Genomic DNA, 25,525 nt, shown 5'->3' on the forward strand with positions numbered 1-25,525 from the left:
CTGACTTAATGACAAGGACACCCGGGTCCCTTTGTACATCCACATTTTCTAATCTCTTACCATTTAAGAAATACTCTGCTCATTTATTCCTCCTACTAAAATGGATAACCTTGCATTTTTCAACATTATATTTCAAGTGCCATGTTCTTGCCCACTCGCTAAGTCTGTCCAAATCCCATTGAAGCTGCTTTGCATCTTCCTCACAACACACATTCCCACTTTGTTTTGCGTCATCCGTGAACTTGAAAATATTACATCCAAATCATTGATATATTTTATGAACAGCTGAGGCCCAAAAACTGAACCTTGCGGTACCCCATTAGTCACAGCCTGCCAACGCGAGAATGACTCTTTTATTCCTACTCTCTGTTTTCTGCCTGTTGACCAATCCTTAATCCATGCCAGTATATTACCTCCTATCCCATGTGCTCTAATTTTGTTAAACAGCCTCCTTTGGGGGACTTTATCAAAAGCCTTCTTAAAATCCAAGTATACTGTGTCTACTGACTTTCCTTTATCAATTCTGTTAGTAACATCCTCAAAAAACTCCAACAGGTTTGTCAAACATGATTTCCCATTTATAAATCCACATTGACTACGCCCAATCAGATCAGTATTAGCCAATGTCCATTTATCACATCCTTCAGAATAGATTCTAGCATTTTCCCTACTACTGATGAAAGGCTAACAGGTATGTAGTTCCCTGTTTTGTCTCTCCCTCCCTTCTTAAATAGTGGGGTGACATTCGTTATCTTTCACATTGCAGGACCGTTTCAGAATCTATAGACTTTTGGAAGACGATCACCAATGTATCCACTATCTCTATAGCTACCTCTTTCAACACTCTGGGATGTAGAATATCAGGTCCTGGGGACTTATCAACTTTCAGCCCCATTAACTTCTCCAATACAATCTTCTTACTAATACTAATTTCCTTCAATTCCTCATTCCCTCTAATCCCTTGGATCTCTAATTCTGGGAGATTTCTTGTATCGTCCTCAGTGAAGACAGACACAAAGCAATCATTTAGCTTCTCTGCCATTTCTCTATTCCCCTGACACTGCCTGTAATGGACCAACATTTGTCTTAGCCAAGCGTTTCCTTTTTACATACCAATAGAAGCTATTACATTCTGTTTTTATGTCTTTTGCTAGTTTATATTCATATTCTATTCTCCCTTTCTTTATCAGTTTCTTAGTCCTCTTTTGTTGTACTCTAAAATTCTCCCAATCCTCAGGTTTACTACAATTTTTGGCAACTTTATTGGCATTTTCTTTTAATCTTACACAATTCTTAACTTCCTTTATTAGCCAAGGAAGACTGCCTTTGCTTTTGGGGTTTTTGTGCCTTGAAGGAATGTGTAATTGTTATAAAATATGTAATAATTCTTTAAAGACTATTTGGCAAGGCTGAGCAAACCTGCGATGAGACAGGCACCGGCGAGCGGGAGTTCCAGTGGCTCACATACTCTCACAGACTCTCACAGAGACAGCGAAAGAGTTTCAGGACTGACGTCACAGTTCAGAAAGTGACACGTTGCAAGGGGAGGCAGCTGATTGGTAGGTAGGAACAGGTGAGTATTTCTACCCTTTTTTACTAGTTTCAATAGCCGAAGTAAAAGTAAAGGTAGGGAATTTAGATTGTAGTAGGTAGTGTTTGGAGTAGAATATGTTCCCCAGCATAATTACTACTCTAAGTTAAAGGGAGTAACTAAGGAGCTTAATCTAAGGCTAAGTCATGGCAGGAGAGCTGAGTGCCATAGCATGCTCCTCCTGCGCTATGTGGGAAATCAGGGACACTTCCAGTGCCCCCGGCGACCATCTGTGCAGGAAGTGTGTCCAGCTGCAGCTACTAGCTGATCGCATTGCACAGCTGGAGCTGCAGATGGACTCACTGTGGAGCATCGGTGATGCTGAGGGTGTCATGGATAGCACGTTTAGCGAGGTGGTCACACCGCAGCTAATGGCTGCACAGGCAGAAAAGGGATGGGTGACCACCAGGTGGAGTAGTAGGCGCAGGCAGGTAGTGCAGGGGTCCCCTGTGGACATCCCCCTCTCAAACAGAAATACCACTTTGGATACTGTTGGGGGGGATGGCCTCCCAGGGGAAAGCAGCAAAAGCCAAGTTTGTGGCACCATGGATAGCTCTGCTGCACAGGAAGGGGTGCAAAAGAGTTGGAGAGGCATACTGATAGAGGATTCAATTGTAAGGGGAACAGACAAGCTTTTCTGTGGCCGCAAACGAGACCCCAGATTGGTATGTTGCTTCCCTGGTCCTCGGGTCAAGGATGTCTTGGAGTGGCTGCAGGACATTCTGAAGGGAGAGGGTGAACAGTCAGAGGTCGTGATACACATTGGTACCAACGACATAGGTAGAAAGAGGGATGAGGTCCTGCAACAAGAATTCAGGGACTTAGGTAGCAGATTAAAAAGCAGGATCTCAAAGTTTGTAATCTCTGGATTACTCCCAGTGCCATGTGCTAGTGAGTATAGGAATAGGAGGATAGAGCAGATGAATGCATGGCTGAGGAGGTGGTGCAGGAAGGACGGCTTCAGTTTTCTGGATCACTGGGTCTGTTTCTGGCAAAGGTGGGACCTGTACAAATTGGACGGCTTGCACCTGAACCGGAACGGGACCAGTATCCATGCTGGGAGGTCTGCTAGTGCTGTTGGGTTGTTGGGGGCTGGGGGGGCGGCGGGGCGGTGGTGTTTAAACTAATTTGGCAGGGGTGGTGGGATACAGAGTGGAGGTACAGTAGGGGGTGATGCACTGTCAAATATAGAAGAGAAAATGAGTCAGTCTGGAAGGCAGAGCAGATATAAACCTATTAATGCGCAAGTGAAAAATGCAAGGCTGGATTGCATCTATTTTAATGCAAGGAGTCTTACTAGTAAGGCAGATGAATTGAGGGCATTGATTAGCACATAGCATTATGATATTATTGCTATTACAGAGACATGGTTGAGATAGGGGCAGGACTGGCAACTCAATATTCCAGGGTATAGAATCTTAGGCATGACAGGGGAGGGGGTAAAAGAGGAGGTGTCATTGCACTGTTGATCAAGGAGTCAATTACTGCAGTAAGGCGGGATGACATCTTAGAAGGTTCCTCAAATGAGGCCATATGGGTAGAACTTAAAAACAAAAACATTCCCTTGGCTGGGAGTGTACTACAGGCCTCCAAACAGTCAGGGAGAGATAGAGGAACAGATATGTAGGCAAATCTCAGAGAGGTGTAAAAATAATAGGTAATAATAGTAGGGGATTTCAACTTCCCCCAATATCAACTGGGATAGTCTTCGTGCAAAAGGCTTAAAAGGGGCGGAATTCTTAAAATGCATACAGGAAAGCTTTTTGAGCCAGGACGTAGAAAGTCCTACAAGAGAAGGGGCAGTCCTGGACCTAATCCTAGGGAATGAAGCTGAACAAGTGGTAGAAGTGTCAGTGGGGGAACATTTTTGGGGATAGTGACCATAACGCTGTAAGATTTAAGGTGATTATGGAAAAGGACAAAGATGGACCAGAAATAAAGGTACTGAATTGGGGGAAGGCTGATTTCAATATGATAAAACAGGATCTGGCCAAAGTGGACTGGGAGCAGCTACTTGTAGGAAAGTCTACATCAGATCAGTGGGAGTCATTCAAAGAGGAAATAGTGACAGTTCAGAGCCAACATGTACCCATTAAGGTGAAGGGTAGGACCAATAAATTGAGAACCCTGGATGTCAAGAGATATAGAGGATTGGATCAGGAAAAAAAAGGAGGCTTAAGGCAGATTCAGAGCGCTGAAAACAGTGGAGGCACGAGAGGAGTATAGAAAGTGTAGGGGGGTACTTAAAAAAGTAATTAGGAGAGCGAAGAGGGGACATGAAAAAACACTGGTGGGCAAGATAAAGGAAAATCCTAAGGTGTTTTATAAGTATATGAAGGGCAAGAAGATAACCAGGGAAAGAGTGGGGCCCATTAGGGACCAAAGAGGCAAAATGTGTGTGGAGCCGGAAGACATAGGTGTGGTTTTAAATGATTACTTTTCATCTGTGTTCACTATGGAGAAGGGCGATGTAGGTGTAGCGATCAGGCAGGGGGATTGTGATATACTTGAACATATTCGCATTGAAACGGAGGAAGTCTTAGCTATTTTAGCTGGCTTAAAATTTGATAAATCCCCAGGGCCAGATGAGATGTATCCCAGGCTGTTATGTGAGGTCAGCGAATATTTAAGAAGGGTAGTAGGGATAAACCAGGTCATTACAGGGCGGTGAATCTAACATCAGTGGTTGGGAAACTATTGGTAAAAATTCTGAGGGATAGGATTAATCTCCACTTGGAGATGCAGGGATTAATCAGGGATAGTCAGCATGGCTTTGTCAGGGGGAGATCATGTCTGACTAACTTGATTGAATTTTTTGAGGCAGTGGCGAAATGTGTAGATGAGGGCAAAAGAGTTGATGTAATCTTTATGGACTTCAGTAAGGCTTTTGATAAGGTCCCGCATGGGAGATTGATTAAGAAAGTAAGAACCCATGGGATCCAGGGTAATTTGGCAAAGTGGATCCAAAATTGGCTTCGTGGCAGGAGGCAGAGGATGATGGTCGAGGGTTGTTTTTGCGCGTGAAAGCCTATGACCAGTGGTGTACCACAGTGATTGGTGCTGGGACCCTTGCTGTTTGTAGTGTACATTAATGATTTAGACATGAATATAGGAGGTATGATCAGTGAGTTCGCAGATGACATGAAAATTGGTGGTGTGGTAAATAGTGAGGAGGAAAGCCTCAGATTACAGGATGATATAGATGGGCTGGTAAGATGGGTGGAGCAGTGGCAAATGGAATTTAATCCTGAGAAGTGTGAAGTGATGCATTTTGGGAGGACCAACAAGGCAAGGGAATATACACTGGATGGTAGGACCCGAGGAAGTACAGAGGGTCAGAGGGACCTTGGTGTACTTGTCCATAGATCACTAAAGACAGCAGCACAGGTAGATAAAAGTGGTTAGGAAAGCATATGGGATACTTGACTTTATTAGCCGAGACATAGAATATAAGAGCAGGGAGGTTATGATGGAGCTATATAAAATGCTAGTTAGGCCACAGCTGGAGAACCGTGTACAGTTCTGGGCACCACACTATAGGAAGGATGTGATTGCAGTGGAGAGGGTGCAAAGGAGATTCATCAAGATGTTGCCTGGGCTGGAGCATTTCAGCTATGAAGAGAGACTGAAAAGGCTAGGGTTATTTTCCTTAGAGCAGGGAAGGCTGAGGGGCATATGACTGAGGTATACAAAATTATGAGGGGCATTGACAGGTTAGATAGGAAGGAACTTTTTCCCTTAGTGGAAGGGTCAATAACCAGGGGGCAGAGATTTAAGGTAAGGTGCAGGAGGTTTAGAGTGGATTTGAGGAAAAATGTTTTCACCCAGAGGGTGGTTGGAATCTGGAACGCACTGCCTGAAGGGGTGGTAGAGGCAGGAACCCTCACAACATTTAAGAAGTATTTAGATGAGCACTTGAAACGCCATAGCATACAAGGCTACGGGCCGAGTGCTGGAAAACGGGATTAGAATAGTTAAGTGCTTGATGGCTGGCACAGACACAATGGGCCGAAGGGCCTGTTTCTGTGTTGTGTAACTCTATGACTCTCTGACTCTACCTATTGCCTATGTACTGTCATACCTTTTTCATGTATTTTCCCAATCCACCTCAGCCAATTTGCCCCTCATACCGTCATAATTTCCTTTGTTCAAATTTAACACCCTGGCTTCGGATTGAACTTTCAAACATAATGCAAAAAACCATCCCTAACACATTCCAGAAACTCGTCCTCCACAGCATTAGTGCTCACTAGGTTTACCCAGTTTATGTGCAGATTGAAGTCACCCATGATTACTATCTTACCCATTCTACATGCTTCTCTAATCTCCTGATTAATACCATGACCCAAACCACTACTACTGTTTGGTGGCCTATAAACAACTCTTACCAATATTTGCTGCCCCTTGCAGTTTCTTAGCTCCACCCAAACAGATTCCACATTTTGTTCTTGCAATCTGAGATCCTCCCTTATTAATGTATTGATACCATCCCTTATTATCAGCACAACACCACCTCCTTTTCCTTTTTACCTGTCCTTCCTAAATGTCAAATATCCTTTAATATTCAGTTCCCAGTCTTGATCACCCTGTAGCCAGGTTTCCGTAATAGCAATTTGATCATACCCATTTGTACCTGTAAATCATCTACTTTGTTGTGAATGCTGCGTGCATTCAGGTAGAGTGCCCTTTACCTTATCTTCTTGATATTATTCTGCCTTCTAAGCCTAGTTGATGCTCGCCTTTGTTTCGCCTGCCTTTCAATGGCTTTTGCTACTTTTTGACCTCCTGTTATCAGTTTTACTTCCTTCCAACTTGAGCTGCCCCTCAGGTTCCCATCCCCCTGACAAGCTAGTTTAAACCCTCCCGAACAGAACTAGCAAATCTCCCTGCGAGGAAATTAGTTCCAGTCCTGTTAAGGAGTAGTTTGTCCATCTTGTACAGGTCCCACCTGCCGCAGAACTGGTCCAAATGCCTCAGAAATCTGATGCCCTCCATCCGACACCAATTCTCCAGACACTTATCCAATTTCCTTTTGAATATGACAGCTGAACGTGTTTCCACCACTCGTTCAGGCAGCGCATTTCAGATCAAAATAACACGTGGCCCTAAAAGTAAAATTCTCCTCATCTCACCTCTGGTTCTTTACCCAATCACCTTAAATCTGTGTCGTCTCATTACCAACTCTTCTTCCACTGGAAAGAGTTTCTATAGATTTACTCCGTCAAAACCTTTCAGCAATTCAAACATGTCTTTTGATTTTCGATTGACACTGCTGACAACTCAAGTGTCAAGATTCATAACTGAAGGAAGACCACTTCACGAGACATGAGTGGTCAACTGATGCCTGTAGATCCAGAACTCTAAAAGGGGAAAAGGGGTTAATCCCTTCAGAGGGAAGGAGAGAATATTAATGGAGAAGTGAAAGAATTTTTTAAAAATGACAACTAGGCTATGGCTTTTGGCTTTTTACTTGTTCCAACAAAAAGGTTGGAATATCCTAAACTCCTTGCTTAACTCAGAGGATAGTTAGTTAAAAGTTAAAATAGATTTTTTTTCTTTTCCTAGCCATCTCTTGTAGCCCTCCAGCATTTTTTTTTTAGTTTTTAAATAATTCACAGAATTCAAAAAATGACAGCTCACAAGCTGAAACCCCTCTGGAGGTTCAGTGCAGTGTCTGCCGTTTGTAAATTGCAAAATTATGGTCCTCGGAACTGGAAGCTGAAAACCCAGTTCTCTTCAGAAATCTATCAACTATTAATAAGGACAAGTTAATAAGAGCAGAAAGGGAATGTTAATTATTAAGCCAGAAGTGCCAAGTTGATGATCCATCTCATCCTCCTCCTGAAGTCCCCAACATCACAGATGCCAGTCTTCAGCCAATCAGATTCACTCCATTTGATATCAAAAAACAGCTGAAGGCACTGAATACTGCAAAGGCTATGGGTCCTGACAACATTCTGGAAATAGTACTGAAGACTTCTGCTCCAGAACTAGCCGCACCCCTCTCCAAGCTGTCCCTGTATGGCTACAACACTGGCATCTACCCAGCAATTTAGAAAATTGCCCAGGTATGTCCCATCCACAAAAAGCAGGACAAATCCAACCTGGCCAATTACCATCCTATCAGTTTTTACTTTTGATCATCAGTAAAGTGATGGAAGGGATTGTCGACAGTGCTATCAAGTGGCACTTGCTTAGCAATAACCTGCTCACTGAAGCTCAGTTTGGGTTCTGCCAGGGCCACTCAGCTCCTGACATTATTACAGCCTTGGTTCAAACATGGGCAAAAGAGCTGAACTCCAGGGGTGAGGTGAGAGTGACTGCCCTTGATATCATGGCAGCATTTGACTGAGTATGGCATCAAGGGGCCCTAACAAAACTGGAGTCAATGGGAATCAGGGGGAAATCTCTCTGCTGATTGGAGTCATACCTAGCACAAAGGAAGATGGTTGTGGCTGTTGGAGGTCAATCATCACAGTCCCAGGACATCACTGCAGGAGTTCCTCAGTGTAGTGTCCTAGGCCCAGCCATCCTCAGCTGCTTCATCAATGACCTTCCCTCCATCATAAGGTCAGAAGTGGAATGTTCATTGATGATTGCACAATGTTCAGCAGTTTTTGCGACTCCTCAGACACTGAAGAAGCCCGTGTACCAATGCAGAATCCAGGCTTGGGCTTGTAACATTGTAAGCTTGTAACAAGTGGCAAGTAACATTCGCACCACACAAGTGCCAGGGAATGACCATCTCAAACACGAGAGAATCTAATCATCTCCCCTTGCTGTTCAATGCATTACCATTGCTGAATCCCCAACTATCAACATCCTGGGTGTCACCATTGACCAGAAACTGAACTGGACCAGCCACATAAATGCTGTGGTTTCAAGAGCAGGTCAGAGGCTGGGACTTCTGCAGCAAGTAATAATAGAAACACAGAATCATAGAGAGTTTATGTCACAGAAAGAGGCCACTTGGCACATCGTGTCTGCGCTGAATGAAAAACGAGCCACCCCGCCTAATCCCAACTTCCAGCATTTGGTCCATATCCCTGGAGGTTACAGCACTTGAGGTGCATATCTGGACATTTTTAAATGAGTTTATGGTTTCTGCCTCTTTTATCCTTTCAAGCAGTGAGTTCTAAACCCCCACCACTCTCTGGGTGAAAAATGTTTCCCTCATCTCCCCTCTAATCTTTCTACCAATCACTTTAAATGTATGTCCCCTAGTCACTGACCTCTCTTCTAAGGTAGGTAGGCCATTCACATCCACTCGATCCAGGCCCCTCACATCTTTGTACATTTCAATCAGATCTCCCTTCAGCCTTCTCTGTTCCAAGGAGAACAACCCCAGCCTATCCAATCTTTCCTCATAGCTGCATTTTTCTAGTCCCGGCAACATCTTCGTAAATCTCCTCTGTACCCTCTCTAGTGCAAGTACATCCTTTCTGTAATGAGGTGACCAGAACTGCACACAGTACTCAAGTTGTGGCCTAACCAATGATTTATACAGTTCCAGCATGACTTCCTTGCTCTTATATTCTATAGCTCGGCTAATAAAGGAAAGGATTCCATATGCCTTCTTAACCACCTTATCAACCTGTCCTGCTACCTTCAGGGATCTGTGGACATTCACTCCAAGGTCCCTCTCTTCCTCTACACCTCTCAGTATTCTCCCATTAATCATGTATTCCTTTACCTTGTTTGACCTCCCCAAATGCATCACCTCACACTTCTCTGGGCTGAATTCCATTTGTCGCTTTTCTGCCCACCTGACCAGTCCATCGATATCTTCCTGCAGTCTACAGCTATCCTCCTCGCTATCAACCACTAAGCCAATCTTTGTGATCATTCCCCGTACAAATTGTTAATATATACCACAAAATGAAGGGGACCCAGTACTGAGCCCTGCGGACCACTACTGGAAACAGCCCTCCAGCCACAAAAACACCCGTCAACAATTACTCTTTGTTTCCTGCCACTGAGCCAATTATGTATCCACCTTGCTGCATTTCTCTGGCTCCCATGGGCTTTTACTTTTTTAACCAGTCTGTCATGTGGGACCTTGTCAAAAGCCTTGCTAAAATCCATGTAGACCACATCAACTGCACTACCCTCATCTATCTTCCATGTTACTTCCTCAAAATATTTAATCAAGTTAGTCAGACAAGATCTTCCCTTAACAAATCTATGCTGACTATTCTTTATTAATCTGTGCCCTTCGAAATGACAGTTTATCCTGTCTCTCAGAATTAATTCCAATAATTATCCCACTACTGAGGTTAGACTGACTGGCCTGTAATTATTCCGTCTATCCCTTGTTCCCTTCTTAAACAGCGATACAATGTTAGCAGTCCTCCAATCCTCCAGCACCACACCTGTATCCATTGAGGATTGGAAAATGATGGTCAGACCTTCCGCTATTTCCTGTCTGGCTTCTTTTAACAGGCTGGGGTACATTGCATCTGGCCCTTGTGATTTATGAACTTTCAAGAATGTTAAACCCATTGATACTTCCTCTCTCCCTATGTTTATCACTTCCAATACTTCACACCCCTCTTCCTTTACTACAATATCTGCATCGTTCCCCTCTGAAGACAGATGCAAAGTATTCATTAAGAACAATACCAACATCTTCCGTCCCGACACATAGGTTACCTTTCTGGTCTTTTATGGGCCCTACTCTTTCCATCGTTATCCACTTTCTCTTAATGTATTGATAAAACATATTTGGGGTCACCTTGATTTTGCTTGCCAATATTCTTTCATGTCCTCTCTTTGCTTTCCTAATTCCCTTTTTGATTTCACCCCTCCACTTTCTGAACTCCTCTCGGCTTTCTGTAGTATTGAGTTCTCAGCGTCGGACATAAGCTTTCCTTTTCTGCCTTATCTGACCCTGTGAACTCCTTGACATCCATGGGACTTTAGATTTGGCCACCCCATCCTTTTTCTTTGTGGGATGATGTTTACTCTGAACCCCTTGAATCTCCCCTTTGATTGCATCCCACTGCTCTAACACTGATTTACCTTCAAGTAGCTGTTCCCAGTCCACTTTTGCTAAATCACTCCACAGCTTAGTAAAATTGGCCTTGCCCCAATTGAGAATTCTATTTCCTATTCTATTCTTGTCCTTTTCCATAATTATGTTAAAACTGTCTGAATTATGATCTCTACCACAAACTGCTCTCCTACTGTCACTCCTTCCACCTGCCCATCTTCATTTCCTAAAACTAAGTCTAAAACTGCACCCTGTTTTGTTGGACTTGCTACATACTAGCCAAAAAAGTTCTCCTGAATACACCTACAGAATTCTGCCTCCTCAATTCCTTTCACACTAAAACTATCCCAGTTAATATTGGGGTAGTTAAAATTTTCTATTGTTACTGCCCTTATTATTTTTGCACTTCTCAGTGATTTGCCTACTTATCTGCTCTTCTATCTCCCACTAACTGTTCAGGGGTCTATAGTACACTCCCAGCAGTGTGATTGCCCCTTTTTTGTTCCTTAGCTCAATCCATATGGCCTCATTTGATGAACCTTCCAACATATCCTCCCTCCTCATAGCTGTAGTTGTTTCTTTGGCCCAAATTGCCATTCCCCCTCCTTTCTTATCCCTCTCCCTATCGCACCTGAAAACCCTGTAACCAGGAACATTGAGCTGCCACTCCTGAGCCTCCTTAAGCATGTTTCTGAAATATCCATGATATCATACTGCCACATGTCCCTCAGCTCATCTGCTTTATTTGCTATACTCCTTGCATTGAAGTAGATAACCTTGAGCACTGCCAAGATATTTTTTTTAATTTTCTAACCTTTGTTTTCTCTGCCTTCCAGACTCATCCAGTAATTTTCTGTCATCCATTTTCATTTCTGATTTTGTCCCAACTGAGTCTACCCTCAGATTCCCATTCCCCTGCCAAAGTAATTTACACCCTTCCCAACAGTACTAGCAAAATATCCTGCCTCCTGACTCCCCTATGTCTGTCCACCATCTACAAGGCACAAGTCAGGAGTGTGATGGACTAATCTCCACTTACCTGGATGACTGCAGCGCCACCAACACTCAAGAAGCTCGACACCATCCAGAACAAAGCAGTCTGCTTGATTGGCACCCCATTCACTCCCTTCACCATTCACTCCCTTCACAACAAATGCACAGTGACAGCAGTGTGTACCATCTACAAGATGCACTGCAGCAACTCACCAAGGTTCCTTCGACAACACCTTCCAAACCCGCGACCTTTGCCACCTAGAAGAACAAGGGCAGCAGATACATGGGAACATCACCACCTGCAAGATCCCCGCCAAGCTACACACTATCCTGACTTGGAACTATATTGCCGTTCTTTCACTGTCGTGGGGTCAAAATCCTGGAACTCCCTTCCTAACAACATTGTTGGTGCATCTACACCCCACATGGACTGCAGCGGTTCAAGAAGGCAGCTCACCACCACATTCTCAAGGGCAATTAGGGATGGATAATAAATGCTGGTCTAGCCAGTGATGCCCAAATCCCATGAACACATTTTAAAAAAATTTCTACTCTCATGGTGTGGGGAGGGGTGAGTTTTTCCCTTGAAGACTGTCCTTTGTAACCAATTAAAATTCTGAAGGTATCACAAGCCCATTTCCCCAGAATATTGCATAATTACCAGGGTTCTATTTGGCAGTCCCTATTTGCTCTTTTCACTAATCAAGAGTTGTTTGGCCCTGCATTGTAACATTGTGGAAAAGTGCAGCCAAGTCAAAATGGAGAATGCGCACGGTTTTTCTTCTGAAGTCTCTATTTGAATCTAAGTTTATTAATCATAGAGAAAGGACATTTTCATCAATATCATCCTTGTGAAAAAGCTAAATTAGTGCCTAACTGGCAAAGATGGCGACTACTTTATTGGTCCGCCCCAATAAAGATTTTAGCATTTAAAAGTATGGTGACTTCTTTGGGCTGGAGATTTTGGTTGGAAGTTGTGGTTGCTGTCTTCCTGATTCCAAATTCATAGAACCATAGAACCGTTACAGCGCACAAAGGGCAGAAACTTCCCAGACCTGCGGAGGCGAACCTGAAGGCGGGATCAGGAGGATACTTTAATATCAGAGTGTCAGGTTAGTGGTCCAATGCATTCCCGCCTCTGTGCGATTTTCTAGAGGTGGGTCATCAAAGGCAGCGGCCACCTCCTCCCCCACAACACCGCCCCCAGAAGCAGCGGGTAGTGAATTTGAATGATTAAGTGCACAATTCTGGGCGGATTGGGGATGCCGCTGGGTCTCCCGCTGAGGCCAAAGCCCAGCAGGTGTCTGGAGGCGGCTGTCCGGTGGCAGGCTGGAGGCTCGAGGAGGCCTCTGTCAGCTCCCCCCACCAACCCTACCGGAGGCACACAGGGGATCAGCAAGCCATCCTGTATAGATGTTTCCCCTCCAAAGATGCAGCTGTGGGCACATAAAATAAATATCCCTCAGAGGGCCCATCAGCATGGAACTGCCCAGCCTGCAGCTCTGCCGGTGGGGCTGCCGTCCTTCTTCTGATTGGGCCTCCAGCCTCAGGAACCCACCGGTCAACGGAATTAGGAAGCCGCCGGCAGGTGCGGCATTGGGACCCGTAAATGGTCCTGTCACACGATTATTTTTAAAGGACATAAGATTCTGCCCAAAGATACCATCTGGCCCATCATGTCTGTGCTGGCTGTTTACCGGAGCAATCCAAAACTCATCCCGTTGGCCCATGGTCTGCCCATAGCTTCTGTTTCGATTATTTATCGGATTTTCCTTTAAAATATGTAATGGTGTCAGCCTCAGTCTCTCCCATTGGCATAACTTTCCATGTTGTCTGCAGTGTCACAATTCCAATAATACCCCTCATCACTGCCTCCCAACCAGAGGGAATAAATCATCAGAAATTTCAACTGGGGGTGATATGAAACCGACGAAATTAGATCAGCTGCCCAATACACTCCTAGTCCGCTTAACCTTTCCACTGGTGCATGAAAGCAGGCATTTGAAAATTAGTCCTTTGAGGTTAATAGTGACCATGATATACATCATGACACATAACATGTAACCGAGGTTTTTTTTATATTATAAAATATCGCACAATGATTCACACTCCAATTACCTTTGAGACAATCACTGTTATCCTGCAGGGAATCGTAACAGGCAACCTACACACAAGCTCCGACAACCAGCAAATTAATGTCTTCTGATTTTTTTTGCGTAATCTCCCCTCTGTTCACCCCACTATTTCGGGACAAAGCTTTCAGCTGCTCAGTCTCATTCAGTCCCTAAATCGCTTTGCCCTTTTGTTTCATTCTTCTTTAAAATTACAATTTCAGTGACTTGTCCTTGCTTTTCGCCCATACCCACTCTCCAATATGGCTCAGGAATCGTTCCCACATCGATGTTACATCTATGAAGTGCCTTAGATTGTTTTTATATTAGCGCTTCTGGAGTATATTTAACTGCAAGTTCTTGTCCTCAAAATGTTCCACACAGCACAAGTACTCACACATACATATATACACTGACACAGAGAGGTACTTTCACACACACACACACACACACTCACATGTACACTTACACACGTTGGGCTGAATTAGGGGTCAACAACATGTCTTTACACAGACACCAGTGTCTGTGGTAAAAAATTTTGTGGTCCATGTCTGGTAACTTCAGAGATGAGAAATTTCCCATTGACTTTTTCCAGACCGCCTTTAAAAAAATAAATCACAATGTCAGTTTCACAGCTGACAGGTGCTGGGAGCGTGAACAGCAGTTTCCAAACTTCGGGCAGCTTTGTGGTTTTCCAGCGAGCTTTAAAAAAAATCTAGCAATAAGTATCTAGATATCCAGATACTAATGACATCAAGGGATATGGGGATAACGCGGGAAAGTGGCGTTGAGGTAGTTGTTCAGCCATGACCTAATTGACTGGCGGACCCTCCATTCCCGCTCCAAACGGCCGCAATAATTCAGCCCATACTTTCATACACATACACACATTCGCACGTACACTTTTTCTTACACACACAAACTCACTCGTACTCTTTCTCTCTCTCTCTCTCACACACACACAGGTACATTCACATGTACATATACTCACACACTCATATTCACGGCAACTCACACACACATGTACTCTCACAGACTCACACGTGTACTTTCACACACATACACACACACTCACACACAGGCACACTCATGCCTACACTCATGCGTGCACACAAACACACACACAAATCTAGGCCGGGATTTTGTGAAGCCCGCTGAGACCATGATCGGAGGCAGAGCAGCATGGAATATCGCGACAGGTGGCAGGACTGTGGCGGGGCAGAGTGTCCATTGCCCAGCGATCTTCCCGGGGACGGGATAGGCCAACAACAGCCTTCCTGCCAGAGACCAGTTAGGGCCCTTAAAGTGGCCTATTAATAGCCAATTAATAGCCATCCTGCCACCGTTGGGATCTTATCAGCAGCCGGTGGGGGGGTCTCTTTTGCACGGGGTGGGTGCCTTGTAACATGAGGCACCCTCCCTGCGGGCTTGTGGGGGGGGGTGGGGGTCCCTCCTTCATGGGCAATTTATGGGCCATGGAGGACCCCCACCAGGAACAACCTTAACTCCCGGGACTCCGCATTCCCTGGACCGCATGACCACCCCACCACCCCCTCTTGCCGGGGCCTTCCAGACTGGCCCCAGTGACCCCGCCTCACCTACCTCGGGCCTGGGATTCCATTGCTGGGCCTGGGAGCAAGGCCTCTGCAGTACCGGCAGTGATCATCACTCCCAGTGGCGCTGCCGATACCGTTGAGCTGCTGGCCCTCTGATTGGCTGGCATCTCATGGAGGCAGTCTTTAAAGGGATGGGGATTCCACTTCCTAAAACTTTGATTCATAAAGACCACAGGATCACTCCGGGCTTGGTGGGAGATGCATGAAAAGGCAGAGGCGGAGCTCCCCAGGCCTTTTCGACCCGGCACCGGGACCCCCACTTTCAGCACAAAATAAATCCAGCCCATATTCTCTCACCGCCACCCCCCCCGCTCCCCCCTCCACTCACACACTTAAACCTACTCTCATACGCACTTACGCATAATCTCACACACACATATATACTCACACACACGTGCTCTCACACACACGTGTACAATCAAACACATGTACACACACACACACAAACTCAGACATATTCACACGGAACCTCCAAGGTTCCTTCGACAGTGCCTTCCAAAACTGTGATCTCATGGTTAAATTTGGTAGAAATTTCCCCACCTGATTGACCCTGCCCAGAAACCTTTGCAACTCTGTAATGTTCTTAGGCTCTGAAAAGTCTTTTATCTCTTTTGTTTTTGTGGATCTGCTCTGACGCCTGATCCATCAATTTATATGTCCGAGAGATCTCACCATTTGCTGTGAAAAAACACATTTCTCATTCAATGTGAGACCTGCTTCCTCCAATCTCTGCAATACTGGCCTCACTCTCGTATCGTATTCCTGCTGATTGGCACCATGGATCTACATGTTATCCATGTGGCAGATAAATAAAAAAAACTCTTATAACACCTGGCACTTCTATTGCATGAATGTTACTTGCCACTTACCAGCCCAAGCTGGTTCCTGGGATGTGCGCGTCGCTGGCTAGGCTAGCATTTATTGCCCATCCCTAATTGCCCTTGAGAAGGTGGTGGTGAGCTGCCTTCTTGAACTGCTGCAGTCCATGTGGGGTAGGTATACCCACAGTGCTGTTAGGAAGGGAGCTCCAGGATTTTGACCCAGCGACAGTGAAGGAACGGCGGTATAGTTCCAAGTCAGGATGGTGTGTAACTTGGAGGGTAACTTGCAGGTGGTGGTGTTCCCAAGCACCTGCTGCCCTTGTCCTTCTAGGTGGTAGAGGTCACGGGTTTGGAAGGTGCTGTCTAAGGATCCTTGGTGCGTTGATGCTGTGCATCTTGTAGATGGTACACACTGCTGCCACTGTGCTTCGGTGGTGCAGGGAGTGAATGTTTGTAGATGGGGTGCCAATCAAGCGGGCTCCTTTGTCCTGGATGGTGCCAGGCTTCTTGAGTGTTGTTGGAGCTGCACCCATTCGGGCAAGTGGACAGTATTCCATCACACTCCTGACTTGTGCCTTGTAGATGGTGAACAGACATTTTTGGGGAGTCAGGAGATGAGTTACTCGACGCAGGATTCATAGCCTCTGACCTGTTCTTGTAGCCACGGTGTTCATATGGTTACTCCAGTTCCGTTTCTGATCAATGGTAACTCCCAGGATGTTGATCGTGGGGGATTCAGCGATCGTAATGCCGTTGAATGTCAAGGGGAGATGGTTAGATTCTCTCTTGTTGGAGATGGTCATTGCCTGGCACTTGTGTGGCGTGAATGTTAGTTGCCACTTTTTAGCCCAAGCCTGGATATTGTCCAAGTCTTGTTGCATTTCTACACGGACTGCTTCAGTATCTGAGGAGTCGCGAATGGTGCTGAACATGGTGCAATCATCAGCGAACATCCCCACTTCTGACCTTATGATGGAGGGAAGGTCATTGATGAAGCAGCTGAAGATTGTTGGGCCTAGGACGCTACCCTGAGGAACTCCTGCAGTGATGTCCTGAGACTGAGATGATTAATCTCTAACAACCACAACCATCTTCTTTTGTGCTAGGTATGATTCCAACTAGTCGAGAGTTTTCCCGTTGATTTCCATTGACTCCAGTTTTGCTCGGGCTCCTAGATACCACACTCAGTCAAATGCTGCCTCAATGTCAAGGGTAGTCACTCTCAGCACACCTCTTGAGTTCAGCTCTTTTGTCCATGTTTGAACCAAGGATATAATGAGGTCAGGAACTGAGTGACCCTGACGGAAATCAAACTGTGGAGTGAATCAAATTGGCTGAAGGCTTGCATGTGTGATGCTGGGGACCTCAGGAGGAGGCCAAGATGGATCATCCACTTGGCACTTCTGGCTGAAGATGGTTGGAAATGCTTCAGTCTTGTCTTTTGCACTGATGTGCTGGGCTCTCCCATCATTGAGGATGGGGATATTTGTCAAGCCTCCTCCTCCTGTTAGTTGTTTAATTGTCCACCACCATTTACAACAGCATGTGGCAGGACTGCAGAGCTTAGATCTGCTCTGTTGGTTGTGGGATTGCTTAGTTCTGTGTATCACATGCTGCTTCTGCTGTTTGGCATGCAATTAGTCCTGTGTTGTAGCTTCACCAGGCTGACACCTCATTTTCCGTATGCCTGGTGCTGCTCCTGACATGCCCTCTTGCACTCTTCATTGAACCAGGGTTGGTGTCCAGGCCTGATGGTAATGGTAGAGTGGGGGATATTCTGGGTCATGTGGTAAAAGATTGTGGTTGAGTAAAATTCTGCTGCTGCTGATGGCCCACAGCGCCTCATGGATGCCCAGTTTTGCATTGCTAGATCTATCGAAATCTATCCCATTTAGCACAGTGGTAGTGCCACACAACATGAAGGACGGTATCCTCAATGTGAGGACGGTATCCTCAAACACACAACACGATGAAGGGTATCCTCAATGTGATGATGGCAACTTGTCTCCAGGAGGTCTGTGCGGTGGTCACTCCTACCAATGCCGCCATGGACAGATGCATCTAAAATAGGTGAGGACGAGGTCAAGTAGGTTTTTGCCTCTTGTTGACTCCCTCACCACCTGCTGTAGACCCAGTCTGGCAGCTATGTCCTTTAGGATGCGGCCAGCTCGGTCAGTAGTGGTACTACCGAGCTACTCTTGGAGCTGAATCTTCTGTCTTCTGTGCCCGCCAACGAGGTTGGTGACGGAGGAGAAAAACGATGGCCCGCCCGCACCCACCGCATGGTCACGGAGCCGCCGCCGCAATCTTCCGTGCGGCGACTCATCTAATGGCTGGGGCAGGCCGTGCCTTCCCATCCCCCAATCATGTGGTGGGGCTGGCCTGTCCATCCCCGGAAATGGTGCCAGTTGCCTGTGCACAGGCGCTGGCACCATTTTTAAAGGGCTGTCAGCCCTATTGGGAAATTTAAATATTTATAAATAAAGCCATTAAAAAAAAGTAAATGAATTTATTTTGCTCCTTTCCCGCCCCACAATAACCATAAAATTACTCATTTTCCCTTCCCTCCCCAAAAATACTTACCTGTTTAGTCTGACCTCCCCCCCCACCCCACCCCCGCCAACCCACAATCTGCAGAAACTTTAACCTCCAACCCTTCCCCTCACTCCGCACTGAGAAACTTACCTCCTTCCCGGCTCCCCATCAGTTTGGTACCTCATTTCCCCGGATGGGGATCTGAAGACGCGTGAGTACCAGCCAGCGACAGGAAGATTGTAGCGGGATGGAAGGCAGCAGCGTGAGTATAATTAATTAATTAATTTCAATTGATTTAAATAGGTAAATGGCGGTCCCATCGCCAAGCAGCTGGGGGCTGCCATGAAGCCTTGCCACTGCCGCCAATATCGAACGGACCCTCCTGACGACGAGGTGCATGGCAGCCTTCTCCCGGAGGCATCTTCACCACCCTCCCACCACGGACCCCGACGCCTAGGGGAGAACTAAATCCAGTCCTTGGTGGTGAACATTGAAGCCCCCCACCCAGAGTACATCCTGTACCCTTTCCACTCTCAGTGCTTCTTCCAAGTGCTCTTCTCGCCTTTCCTGTCATTGACCGCCATTTATCGCTTTCATTTCCTTTACATATTCAATAGAGTCTGCTATTTTTATGAACGGACTCTCCCTGTCCCCTTGAATGACAAATCGGTCAGATTTTCTATCCTCTGCTTGCATGCTTAGCTGAATCGCCTTGGTTAATGTAAGATCATCCCTCGACTGTAGATGATCCGAGAGAGCGTTGTCTGCTACTCCGACAACAATCATGTCTCTAAACAGCTCTTCCTGTAAACTGCCTTATTCACAATCTTCAGTGAGTTTATATGAGTCATTGGATAAATCAATATTCTACCCTCTCTGCTGAGAATTGAATTTGGCGCGCTAGATGATTACGTTTTTCCTCATGTTAAAGTAAGTCTCCAGTGCCTTAATGACGTCTTCATAAATAGCTATCTCTTTGTCTACGCCTTTTCTAATGTGGATGTCATCTGCACACTCCCCCATTGCATATAATAATGTACTAACCTGCTCCTTGTCTGGGTTCTGCGCGAGACATGATGCAGTACCTTGCAAACTCACTTCTACCATGCCTTGCCTTGGTTCTGTCCAGCTATTTTTTCGAAGTTCTCTGGTGAGGGCCGTGATAGTTCCATATTTTCTTCAGTTTACTGCTGCCACCATGTAATATTCTGATACTCAAGGCTTTGTATAGAATATCTAAGAGACTGATGATTACAGGAACGAGTTTATTTACATACATCTTGCATCTATGGCTTCTACTTCCATGCTGGGTCAAAATCCTGGAACTCGCCCCAGCTCCTCAACCAACTAACAGCACTGTGGGTATACCTACACCACAAGGACTGCAGCGGTTCAAGAAGGCAGCTCACCACCACCTTCTCAAGGACAGTTAATGATGTGCAATAAATACTGCCTTGCCAGCAATGTCCACAACCTGTGAATGAATAAAAAAAACTGCCCTGTCACATACATTGACACGCAAACATGTACTCTGTCTCGCACACACACATTTACTCTTATTTATTTAGAGATACAGCACTGAAACAGGCCCTTCGGCCCACCGAGTCTGTGCCGACCATCAACCACCCATTTATACTAATCCTACACTAATCCCATATTCCTACCATATCCCCACCTGTCCCTATATTTCCCTACCTATACTAGGGGCAATTTATAATGGCCAATTTACCTACCAACCTGCAAGTCTTTTGGATGTGGGAGGAAACCGGAGCACCCGGAGAAAACCCACGCAGACACAGGGAGAACTTGCAAACTCCACACAGGCAGTACCCAGAATTGAACCCGGGTCGCTGGAGCTGTGAGGCTGCGGTGCTAACCACTGCGCCACTGTGCCGCCCTCACTCTCTCTGTGAAAGGTTTACAGCTGTAGGGTCAGTAAGGCTATAGCTGTCGACCTTGGTACCTGGGGACAGGGAGAAAACAATTAGTTCCAAATCCCCGAGATGAGCTCTGATTACATTTTCACTCCATCACGAAGCCTACTTCCACCTCCGTAACATTATCTGACTCTGCCCCTGCCTCAGCTCATCGACTCCTCATTCCTGTCTTTTTTATCTCCAGGCATGATTATTCCCACACTTTCCTGGCCGGCCTTCCACTCTCAGTGAGCTTGAGTTCATCCTAAACTCTGCTGCCTGTGTTCGGAATCGCACCAAGTCCCATTCACCCATCACCCCTGTGCTCACTGACCTACATCGGCTCCTAGTCTGGCGAAGTCTATTAATAGAATATCAAAATTCCCATCCTTGTTTTCAGATCCCTCCATGGTCTCGCCACTCCCCATCTTTGTAACCCTCCTCCACCCCTACAGTCTTCCGGGAAATCTGTGCTCCTCCAATTCTGGCCTCTTGCACACCGCTGATTTTCATTGGCCCACCATTGGCGGCCATGGCTTCAGCTACCACGTCCCCAAGCTCTAGAATTCCGCCTCCCTCTCTTCCTTCAACATCCTTGTTAAAATCTACCTCTTTGGCAAAGCTTTTGATCACATAAAACAGATTGTAAAAGCTGCTATAGGTACATAAAAAGGAAATGTTTGGCTAAGAGAAATGTGGGTCCATTACAGGCAGAGTCAGGAGAATTTATAATGGGGAATAGAGAAACGGCAGAGAAGCTAAATGATTATTTTGTGTCTATCTTTATTGAGGAAGATACAAGAAATCTCCCAGAATTAGAGATCCAAGGGATTAGGGAGAATGAGGAATTGAATGAAATTAGTATTCGTAAGAAGGTTGTATTGGAGAAATTAATGGGACTGATGGTTGATAAGTCACCAGGACGTGATATTCTACATCCCAGAGTGTTGAAAGAGGTAGCTATGGAGATAGTGCATGCATCGGTGGTCATCGTCAAAAGTCTATATGTTCTGGAACGGTTCCTACAGATTGGAAGGTAGCAAATATCACTCCCTATTTAAGAAGGGAGGGAGAGAGAAAACAGGGAATTACAGACCTGTTAGCCTGACATCAGTAGTAGGGAAAATGTTAGAATATTTACTAAAGGATGTGATAAATGGACACTTGGATAATAATGATCTGATTGAACATAGTCAGCATGGATTTATGAATGGGACATCATGTTTGACGAACCTGTTGGAGTTTTTTGAGGATGTTAATAACAGAATTGATAAAGGGGAGTCAGTGGATGTGGTATACTTGGATTTTCAGAAAGCTTTTTATAAAGTTCCCCACAGCAGGTTGGTTAGCAAAAGTAAAGCACATGGAATAGGAGGTAATGTACTGGCATGGATTAAGGATTGGTTAACAGGCAAAAGGCAGAGAGTAGGAATAAATGGGTCATTCTTGCTTTGGCAGGCTGTGACTAGTGGGTTACCGCACGGATCAGTACTTGGGCCCAAGCTGTTCACAATATATATAAATGATTTGGATGTGGGGACCAAATGTAATATTTTCAATTTTGCGGAAGACACAAAACAAGGTGAGAATGTGTGTTGTGAGGATGGTGCAAAGCGGCTTCAAGGGGATTTGGACAGACTTAGTGAGTGGGCAAGAACGTGGCAGATGGAATATAATGTGGAAAAATGTGAGGTTATTCACTTTGGTAGGAGGAATAGATGTGCAGAGTATTTCTTAAATGGTAAGAGATTGCAAAGTGTAGATATACAAAGGGACCCGGGTCTCCTTGTCAATAAGTCGCTGAAAGCTAACATGCAGGTGCAGCAAACAATTAAGAAGGCTAATGGTATATTAGCCTTTATCGCAAGAGGATTTAAATACAGGAGTAGTGAAGTTTTGCTTTAATTGTATAGAATTGGTCAGACCACACCTGGAGTACTATGTGCAGTTTTGGTCCCCTTACCCTAGGAAGGATACAGTGACATAGAGTGAGTGCAATGAAGGTTCACCAGACTTGCTCCTGGGATGGTGGGAGTGTCCTATGAAGAGTGATTGAGGAAACTGGGCCTGTATTCCCTAGGTGATCTCATTGAAACCTACAAAATACTTAAAGGGATAGACAGGGTAGATGCAACTAAGATGTTGTCCCTGGTTGGGGAGTCTAGAAGCAGGAGACACAATTTCAAAGTAAGGGGGAAGCCACGTAGGACAGAGACGAGGAGAAATGTCTTTACTCAGAGGGTTGTGAATCATTGGAATTCTGTATCCCAGAGTGCTGTGGAAGCTCAGTCACCGAGTACATTTAAAGCAGAGATTGACAGATTTCTAAATACCAATGATATAAAGGGATATGAGGATAGTGTGGGAAAAAGGCATTGAAGTGGATGATCAGCCATGAATGTGCTGAATGGCGGGGCAGGCTCGATGGGCTGAATGGCCTACTCCTGCACCTATGTTCCTATGTTTCTACGACCTGCCCAAATATCTCCTTATGTGGCTGTGTGCCAAATTTTACTTTATAACGCACTTGTGAAGTAACTTACGGAGTTTCACGATGCTAAAGGCACAATAATAATGAAAGTTGCTGGTGTTGATTGCTGTCCAATGACCTCTGCTGGATAGTGTTGGGAGGAGAAAGGAAAAAATAGAACAGAGGGAAAGGAATTATACTGGCAATGGCCTTTGACAGGTACAGAGTCGACAAGCTCTTTGCCTTGATGCTTACTTTGAAGATTATACCCAACGACTGGGCTATATTGCATGGTTGTCTAACTTTCATTATAAAGAGCCTGTTTATTTATATTGCAAGCCAAGAAAGTGACAGTATGCTTACTGGAGCTTGTTCACCTGTTGCTTTAAGATATTTTCCATTGAATAGTCTCATAAATTTACCTCATAAATGTATGACCTAAATCTAGGTTCATTCTGGGGACAGATCAGCAAAACTGTTAGTTTAAAGGGTTATCACAATAATGGAAGAAATTAAGAAGCAGATATTAGGAATGTCAACAGTTTTGCCACCACTCTGCACATTCCAATAACACAGCCGTAAATGATCACTGGCAAAGTAAAAGACCACTTTAGCTAATCATCAGGGTGGATCCAATTAAATTCACTCACTCTGCAAATGATGCACTATAAGTCACATTTAAACTTGGTTTTAATATCATTGACAAACTTAATGCAGTGTTACTGACAGTGCTGCATTATCTTTTAGAACAGTGGGAACTCCTTGCATTCAAATTCCCTGTCTAGTCACACAGCACAATAACTTGGCCATAGACCTCCTTTCCTTTAGAATATAGGACCAGGACAAGGCCATTCAGCCCCTCGAGCCTGTTCCACCATTCAATTAAACCATGGCTGATCTACAACCCAACTCCATCTACCTACCTCCAGCTCCCTTAATCCCATGACCTAACAAAAATCTATCAAGCTGAGTTTTGAAATTTTTAATTGACCCCCAGCCTCAACAGCTTTTTGAGGGAGAGAGTTCCAGATTCATAGAATCATAGAAAGTTTAAGGCACAGAAAGAGGCCACTTGGCCCATCATGTCTACACTGGCTGAAAAACAATCCACCTATTCTAATCTTTCAGCATTTGGTCCACAGCCCTGCAGATTATGGCACTTGAAGTGCATATCCAGACTCATTTTGAATGAGTTGAGGGTTTTTCATAGAGTCATAGAGTCATACAGCACAGAAACAGGCCCTTCGGCCCATCGTGTCTGTGCCGGCCATCAAGCACCTACCTATTCTAATCCCATTTTCCAGCACTTGGCCCGTAGCCTTGTATGCTATGCCTCAACTATCCTGTCACTGGGAGAAGTGGCCACTGTTGGGATGCATCCAGTCTGGAGCAGCATCGTGGACACTGCCCAGGAACCCAGGTGCATGGGGTCAGGGTTGCCGGGCCAATCAGGCAGGCCCCAGTGAGGACGGGATGGGGGGTGGGGTTGCTGGTGAGGGCAGGGGGAGCTGTTTCCGTGGAGGCGGTCCTTGCCACTGGGGTGGGCCCTCCATGGGCGACAGGGTGCCCAAACTAGGCAGACTCCCCACGCAGCAGAGGCACCCCCCTACCCCACCAGCGGCAGTGGGAAGAAGCCCTTAAGTAGGTCTTAATTGGCCACTTAAGGGCATCAATTGGCCTCTGGATGGGAAGGCTGTCCTCGACCTTCCCCGCTGCCGAGATAATTGCACAGCATTGCTCTACCTCTTTATCTCCCTCCAGATTCTATGGCAACCCCTCGCACCCTCCACCCCCACACCCCTCGCAACTGCCTCACAACCCGTTCCTGTGCAGCACTTTAACCCACTCAATATCCTGGGACTCCCTAATGGGAGCACATCCACAGATGGACTGCAGCAATTCAAGAAGGCCCACACCCAACTTCTCAGGCTAAGTAGAGATGGACATTAATTGCCAACCTTGCCAGCATTGCCCAAAAATGAGAATTTTATTATTAAAAAGTCACAGCTGCCTGAGGAGGGAGAAATCAAAATGAGAAAAACAAGCACTCATAGAAGCCCGAGCAAGAAACACAGAGTCCTTGCGCAAGACTGTACAGCAATGTGAGGAGCTGTTTGTCAGGAATATTGGGAAGCAGTTTAAACAGGTTCTGTCTTTGACTGAAATAAAAGCGAACTACTGTGAATGCTGGAAATCAGAAATAAAAATAGAAAGTGCCGGAAATACTCAGCGGTCTGGCAGCATCTGTGGGGAGAGAAGCAGAGTTAACATTTCAGGTCTGTGAGCTGTCATCAGAACTGGCAAAGGTTAGAAATGTTACTGGTTTTAAGCAAGTGAAGAGGGGTGGGGGGCAGAAGAGAATAAAAGGAAAGGTGTGTGAAAGGGCAGAGGGCAGGAGAGATTAAATGATAAAGATGGCATGGGACAAAGGCAAAGGGTGTGGTGAGACAAAGCATTAGTCCAGAGACAGAGTTAATAGC

Source organism: Heterodontus francisci, chromosome 4 (assembly GCF_036365525.1).
Source record: "Heterodontus francisci isolate sHetFra1 chromosome 4, sHetFra1.hap1, whole genome shotgun sequence".
Lineage (NCBI taxonomy): Eukaryota > Metazoa > Chordata > Chondrichthyes > Heterodontiformes > Heterodontidae > Heterodontus > Heterodontus francisci.